Consider the following 7,850-nt stretch of genomic DNA (forward strand, 5'->3'; position numbering starts at 1 on the left):
AGCAAAGCAACCAGTCCTGAGCTTTTTAACTTATATATAGGTCGTAATCCATTTCCATAGCTCATCATAGTCCCTAGAGCATGCTTGCTTTTGTTGTCTCCAGTTGGATGCAGGATATTCAATCCTGTGACATTGATCATCACACACCCCACTCATTATCCACCCATCTCTGTTGAGATTGTATCACTCATTGTATCAGCCCTCACTCATTGTATCAGCTCTTACTCGTACCCTACACAGTTCCAGTTAGCTGCTTAGCTCACTTCTAGCAGTTTAGGCTATTATAGTAGCTTTTTAGTACCTTTTAGCCTTTTTTTGTACTCAGACATTGTATCAGATTCACCACTTTGTAACATTTTGGTCTCATAGGTCATTTTGGCCTTTTGAAGGTTAATATATCATTTCATTCTCTCTCTCTCTCTCTCTCTCTCTCTCTCTCTCTCTCTCTCTCTCTCTCTCTCTCTCTCTGCTCTCGCTATGCTAGAGGGATGGTGCCACCACACTTTCAGGAGCCCAGGACGAAGATGTGGCTGTTCCACACACTAGTCACAACTTCACTCACCAGACGACTTCGTTCAGAGACCATCATACCTGGGAGCCTTTCTACCTCATGCAGCTCAGATCGCCTTTCGATAGCTCAGAGTGTCCTCACATCAGTTACGCATTGAGGCACATTGAGCAGCCACAGACCACGGGTGGCTAGAGAGCAGAGGATATGCACGATTTGTGGGTAGGAGGTAGAGACTGAGAAGCATTATGTATGCAGATGCAGTGCCTATAGAGATATCAGAGAGAGGTACCCATCACTATTCAGAGAGCCTCAGACCTTGAGGCAGCTCTTAGAGTCCAGTGATCAGCACATACTGGGGCAGACATCTACTTGAGATACAGAGGCATAGACAGACAGTTCTAGAGACTGCTACTTTACAGAGAGATAGACTACATCAGACACAGCTCACAGACTTCTTCCCCACCCACGACATACGGCGTCACCCTTGCCCGTCGGGCAGAAGATCTCAGAGCTTGCAGGAGAGAGAGAGAGTATCGGGCTTACATATGCCTAGGCTCCACCACAGAGAGACAGCAGAGATACAAGCCCGACACCGACGAGAGATGGAGGCACGCTTCTCTCATTTCAGAGCTGACCCTCGGAGATTTGTCAGAGAGCTCTTTGGTGGACAACGGAAGCAATGGAGGCAGGAGCAAGGAAGGAAGCGAGCTGCTGTAGATGTATTGCTGCAGTGATAAAGAGAACAAAAGATACACCTAATATGATGAACCCCTAACTGGGTGTCATACATGTACTAGGTGTCCCAATTGGAACTAGTACTAACTGTACCATAGGTCCTAACTGATAATATCTAGGCCTACAAGGCACATACCAAGGAATGAGTGACACCTATGGATAGCCCATAGAGTGGCCTACAAACCCCCCTCGACGGTATGGGCTGAAGTATCTTGGAAACGTCTCAAGATACCCGAAGACTAAAGGTTATGGTTGCACAAATTCATCCAATATGGATATAGCAACCTATGACTGTACAGAGTAGCAGATCACGTAACAAATGGTACCAAGTGTAAAGCTTGTCGAAAAGCCTCAAACTTTGGTCACGGGAGAGCCTTCGATGACTGTACAGAGTAGCAGATCACGTAACAAATGGTACCAAGTGTAAAGCTTGTCGAAAAGCCTCAAACTTTGGTCGCGGGAGAGCCTTCATGAAGAGATCTGCCAAGTTGTCTTCAGTGGGAATGTAAGACAACTGAATGTCACCATCTGACCATCGCTCTCTGACATAGTGGTAATGAACCTCAATGTGGGTTCATGCGAGCATGAAACACAGGACTTTGTGCAATAGCCAAAGCACTCTGACTGTCAGTATGAATGACTGTAGGAGTAGTCTAACCAACTAGAAGATCTACAAGTAGTTTCCATAGCCAAACACACTCTACTGTAGCTGTGAAAGCTGCCTTGTACTCAGCCTCACAACTAGATGTGGCAACTGTCGCTTGCTTCTTGCTAAACCAAGAGATGCATGAAGAGCCAAGCATGAAACAATTTCCACTATGGGATCGGCGTGTATCATAGCAACCAGCCCAATCACTATCAGTGAATCCATGCATGATAAGTGAAGAATCAGCCTTGTAAAAAAGGCCCAAGTGTTGTGTGCCTTTGATATATCTGAAGACACGTTTCACTGCATGCCAATGGTGATGAGTGGGACTGTGCATAAACCTGCTAGAGACCACGTACTGCAAGTCCGGCCGAGTATGACACAAGTAAAGTAAACAACCAACTGCCTTCTGATAAGAGGTAGCATCACAAGGTCCACTGGTATCTTCAGCTTTCCTATGTTTACATGGGTTTTTGCAGTTCTAACCTAGGTCTTTGCGGTGTTTGCATGGGTCTCCTCTCGAATTATAAAGACCCAAGGAGGTGGAGACTGAGGATCACTTCGTATGTAGATGTCGAGCCCACCAAGGGGTCCGAGACAGATATGCACGATTGTTTGCAGATCACTCTTACTACATCAGCTGATGGAGGCGTCGGACCAGCGACAACTTGGCAGACTATTACTAGAGCTCCATAGTTCTCGAGAGAGACTCCTCCAGAGACCCGCTCCCACTAGGGGTGGGAGACGGTCCCAGCTCACAGATTTTTTCCAGAGAGCTATGCCAGTGCCAACTGATGTACCACATGGGGTGACCACACAGAGAGAGCAGAGGAGCTGAGAGCCAGGAGGAGACCCAGACAGACTGGATACAGAGCACCCTGACTCCATCACTGAGAGATAGCGGATGAGACACCAGATGGAGACACAGGAGAGGCTAACTCGCTTTCGCTCAGATCCAGGATGCATGTTCACACCACTCACAGCCTCAGCATCGGCGATGTATGATATCTTATATCCCTCTTATAGCACTGGATGGAGTTAGACTTAGCTCTGCATTGCATGCTTGTACTACCCCCTTCAGCATATAGAGATGCATATTGCCTTAGCACTCCATCCACATCCTCACCCCCACCTTTTTATATTGTTTGTATATGGGCTCCACCGATCCTTGATGATTCATAGTTGTATATCCAGACACATACACACTTTTCTTTTCTTTTCTTCCGATGACCGGAAGAACACAGTTGTACCATTTTTTGTCTCATAGGCCGACTTCGGCCTCTCGTAGACGTTAATATCTCTCTCTCTCTCTCTCTCTCTCTCTCTCTCTCTCTCATTTTGAGGATCCCCAGAGATGGCACGCTTATGCAGAACAGCTCTATCATATCCCCGAGCAGCCACCGATACCAGAGCCTCTAGAGCCACGACCAACCATGTCCACTTTTTTCACGCCATCGATGGTGGAGAGGGCTATACGTCTACAGCATGGACGATCCGCTGATCACACAGGTATGCAGAGTGAGCACCTCATCTATGCGGTTGATACCTTGGCCCCCCTCATTGCCCACATCTTTAATAGGGCACTCTCAGAGGGCTTACCACCTGAGTGGACTATGCACACCATTGTGCCCATCCACAAATCCGGGGATACTTCCGACCCAGGGAATTACAAGACCATTATGATTGGCCAAACTCTATGGCGCAGTGCTCGAGGCCGAGCTTAGTACATATGCAGAGCAGGAGGGGTGCGTGCTCCAGGACAGGCAGGATTCAGACGGGTTTTCTCCACTATTGAATGACCACATTTTCACGCTGCCCTGTCTGATTGACCAGGCCAAAGCGCGGAAGAGGAGGCTACATTGCTGCTTGGGGATTTCCGCAAAGCATTTGATACAGTTCCACGAGAGCGACTTTTCCAGCATCTTCAGACTCTCGGTGTACCATCTGAGATGATTTGGGGTATCGATGATCGGGCGCGTACGATGCCCTGGTGGTCTATCAGCATCCATTACTAGCACCATAGGGGTGAAGCAAGGGTGCCCACTCTCCCCGACTCTATTTGGGCTTTACATTGATGAGGTTTCAGAGTACATTCTTCGAGCAGGCGGTAGAGGGTTGGATATCTCAGGTACTCGAGTCCATATTATGCTCTATGCTGATGATATCATTTTGGTCTCTGAGTCGCAGGAGGGTCTTCAGCAGCACCTACAGGCACTGGATGAGTTTTGCGTGCACAGAGGCCTCACAGTGAACCTTGGGAAGACCAAGGTCTTGATTTTCCACACTTCACGGCAAATCAGGAGCAGGGCGATCTTCACACTGGGTGGCAGTAGTCGATTCTTATGTTTATCTGGGAGTCACCTTCACTGGTGTCACAGGGCGCTTCTCCATGTCGGGCGCCGCCAGGGACAGGCTCACTAGAGGATATGCCGCTTTAGCGATGTTGGAGCATCAGTGCCACCAGGCATACTTTCAGGAGCCCCGCACAAAGGGGTGGCTTTTCGACACTCTGGTCACACCCGCTATGATGTATGCAGCAGCTGTTTGGGCCCCTGGACTCACGCCATCATGGTGGACACAGTTAGAGAGACCACAGATTATGATGCTTTAACGCATGATCGGCAGCAAACCTTCCATCCCACATGATATTATCAGAGCAGAGCTTGTAGCCCCACCCATGCTAGTGGAGGCCCTCTTTCAGACTATATGCCTCATCCAGAGGATGAGAGAGCTCCCACCAGATAGACTTTCACGCCGAGCTTTTGAGGCATCGAGACAGCTAGCAGAGGCTGGGGAGAGTAGATCATGGTATTCACAGGTTACACAGTGGCTTGGTGCTGATGGGATTGACATAGAGCAGTTACCACCCTTCTAGTATGACCTTGAGTCTCCTATCATCCACCTTTCACATAGTGAGAGGAACCGAGTTCTTAGACAGGATTTATGGCAGCTCTACATTCGCGAGACATGGATCACACCCACACAGCCTCTTCCACCGAAGATGTCATACTATAGAGAGCAGTTCATGCATATATCAGAGGATGGGTTCATACAGAGACCAGGCTACATGGATATACATCTGCCACACAGTGCACGAGCAGTGATTGGACAGCTCAGAGTGTCATCACACAGATTAGAGATAGAGACTGGTAGAGCCACAGGCGTACCTAGAGCAGAGAGGATTTGTAGACTATGCACAGAGGAGATAGAGGATGAGGAGCATTATGTATGCAGATGTAGAGCTTATGAGGGCATACGGAGCCACTATATTGCTTTGTTCTTAGGACAACCCACACTTAGAGAGATGATGGAGTCGAGAGATCAGCGACGACAGCTTGGTCGCTTCCTACTGGAGATACAGAGACACAGAGAGACACTCCTTCAATCACCCACAGCCACTGGGACCGGGAGATAGTCACAGATCACAGACTTCTTCCAAAGGACCACTACCACACACACTCCCATCACCATACAGAGAGGGGTGACACTATGACAGGCGGAAGCCGTCAGATCTCGCAGATGACCCAGAGTACCTGGGTATCGCACCCCGCAACTACATCAGACGGTGATCTGGGAGATTCAAGCTCATCACCAACAGGCCTGCCACAGGAGAGTAGCTCGTGCCCTGTCAGATCCCAGGGCCATTCTACATGGACTCTTCACCCCATACCCACCCATGCATGATATCCTACACCCACATTTTGGTACTGGATGGAGCTAGTTGATACATGCATATCATGGTTGTACACCCTGAGCATATAGTTTTACCTCTAGAGTTAGAGATCCCCCTCCCCCATCACTTTTATACCTTTGTACTCCCCTAGATCTCAGCTTCCCTTTTGTAGTAGCACTGTTTTTTTTTTCTATATCTTTTTGACCTTTATTCTGGATACTCAGAGGACACTATTCATGTACATCGATTTGTCTCATAGGCCGAGTTCGGCCTCTAGGAGACGTTAATAAAGCTTTCTTTCTTTCTTTCTTTCTTTCTTTCTCTCTCTCTCTCTCTCTCTCTCTCTCTCTCTCTCTCTCTCTCTCGCTCAAAATGCTTACCAGGATCCTTGCGAACATCTTGCAATGGTGTCGACAGAGAAGAACCCACAATATAACGCAAAAAGTCGTCGACAATGACCTCTACATAAGAAAATTCATTATGATTCTCTCTCTCTCTCTCTCTCTCTCTCTCTCTCTCTCTCTCTCTCTCTCTCTCTCTCTCTCTCTCTTGCAAGAAAAGAAAGCTTGTACCCTAATTCATTACATAACAAAAGTTACAAAAATGAAATAAATGCCAATATGGCCAATTGGCCCATCCATTACCAAGAGGACATTGATGAAAAACCCCCTCAATATTAACATGAAGTGCATAAGCTAAGGGGAAAAATCATTGGAAACATAGCTAAAAAACCATATGAAGGGAGAGAACTAAATATGTGGCAAATGACATAAATACCAATATGGCCAATTGGACCATTACAAAGAGGGTAATGATGAAAAAAACCCTCAGTATTGACATGAAGTACATAAGCTAAGGGGAAAAACCATTGGAAACATAGCTGAAAAAACCCCTCAGTATTGACATGAAGTACATAAGCTAAGGGGAAAAAGCATTGGAAACATAGCTGAAAAACCATATGGAGGGGGAGAATTAAACACCTGAACGCCTGCATGAAGAAAGGAAAATTCTAGAAGTCACAAAGATGATGTAAGCAGTTGTCGGAAAGAGAGCCCACACCAGAGGGAGAAGCGAAACGCGAGGATGGAAGGCCAGTATGTATTGTCTTGGTCTCATAGGTCATTTTGGCCTTTTGAGGACAATAATATCACATTTCATCTCTCTCTCTCTCTCTCTCTCTCTCTCTCTCTCTCTCTCTCTCTCTCTCATCCATACCTTCAATGCCTTTAAAACCACTACCTGGAAAAAAAATAAAATGTTAACATTACCTTAACCTCAATCCAAAAAATTCTTACCTTACTAATCTACTTACCAAGCGCCTCTATCCAAAAAAATTCTTAGCTCACTAATCTACTTACCAAGTGCCTCTGCCTCGGCGAGGGAGGGGGGGCCCTCCTCTGCTAGTGGGGAGAGAGGGGGGGCCTCCTCTGCCTCCTCTACTGGTGGCGAGGGAGGGGGCGCCGCTAGGGAGGGGGTGCCGCCTCTGCTGGGGGGCAAGGGAGGTGGCGAGGGAGGGGGCACCGCCTCTGCTGCGGGCAAGGGAAGGGGCGAGGGAGGGGGCGCCGCCTCTGCTGGAGGCGAGGGAGGGGGCGCCGCCTCTGCTGGTGGCGAGGGAGGCGCCGCCTCTACTGGTGGCGAAGGAGGGGGGACCTCTTCTGCAAAAGCACAAAGCTCACTTTGCAAAAAAACTCTCTCTCTCTCTCTCCCTCTCTCTCTCACTTTGCAAAAACTCTCTCTCTCTCTCTCTCTCTCTCACTGTGGAAAACCAAGGTTATGATCTTCCACACCTCACCCGCAGTCGGGAGCCACACTACTCTCACATTAGCAGGAGGGCGGGTTGAGGTGGTGAGCTCTTATGTTTACCTTGGCATCACATTTACTAGCTCAGTTGGACGCTTCTCCATGGCTCAGGCAGTCCGAGACAGAGTGACCCGGGGGTATGCAGCTCTTGCTGGCCTTGAGTGTCAGTGTCATCAGGCACATTTTCAGGAACCCCGCACGAAGGGGTGGCTCTTTGATACATTAGTGACACCAGCCTTGATGTATGCAGTAGCGGTTTGGGCACCAGGGTTTGCAGCCTCCACATGGGTACAGTTGGAGAGACCACAGATCTTGATGCTCTCGAGGATGATACGCAGCAAACCATCCATCCCGCACAACATTGTTCGAGCTGAGTTTGCTGCACCACCTATGGCAGTGGAGGCATTGTTCCAGACGATCCCCTTTATATACAGGATGAGGGAGATGCCCACGGAGAGATTATCCCGCCGAGCTTTTGAGGCATC

At 48.4% G+C, this 7,850-nt stretch overlaps 1 pseudogene; it reads left to right on the top strand.

The window, feature by feature from the left end:
* Window positions 1-3,698: 3,698 nt before the first annotated feature.
* Window positions 3,699-5,385, top strand: LOC147607131 (uncharacterized; annotated as a pseudogene).
* The last annotated feature ends 2,465 nt before the right edge of the window (window positions 5,386-7,850 follow it).

Source organism: Cibotium barometz, chromosome 56 (assembly GCF_041138505.1).
Source record: "Cibotium barometz isolate CiBa-2024 chromosome 56, ASM4113850v1, whole genome shotgun sequence".
Taxonomy (NCBI): domain Eukaryota; kingdom Viridiplantae; phylum Streptophyta; class Polypodiopsida; order Cyatheales; family Cibotiaceae; genus Cibotium; species Cibotium barometz.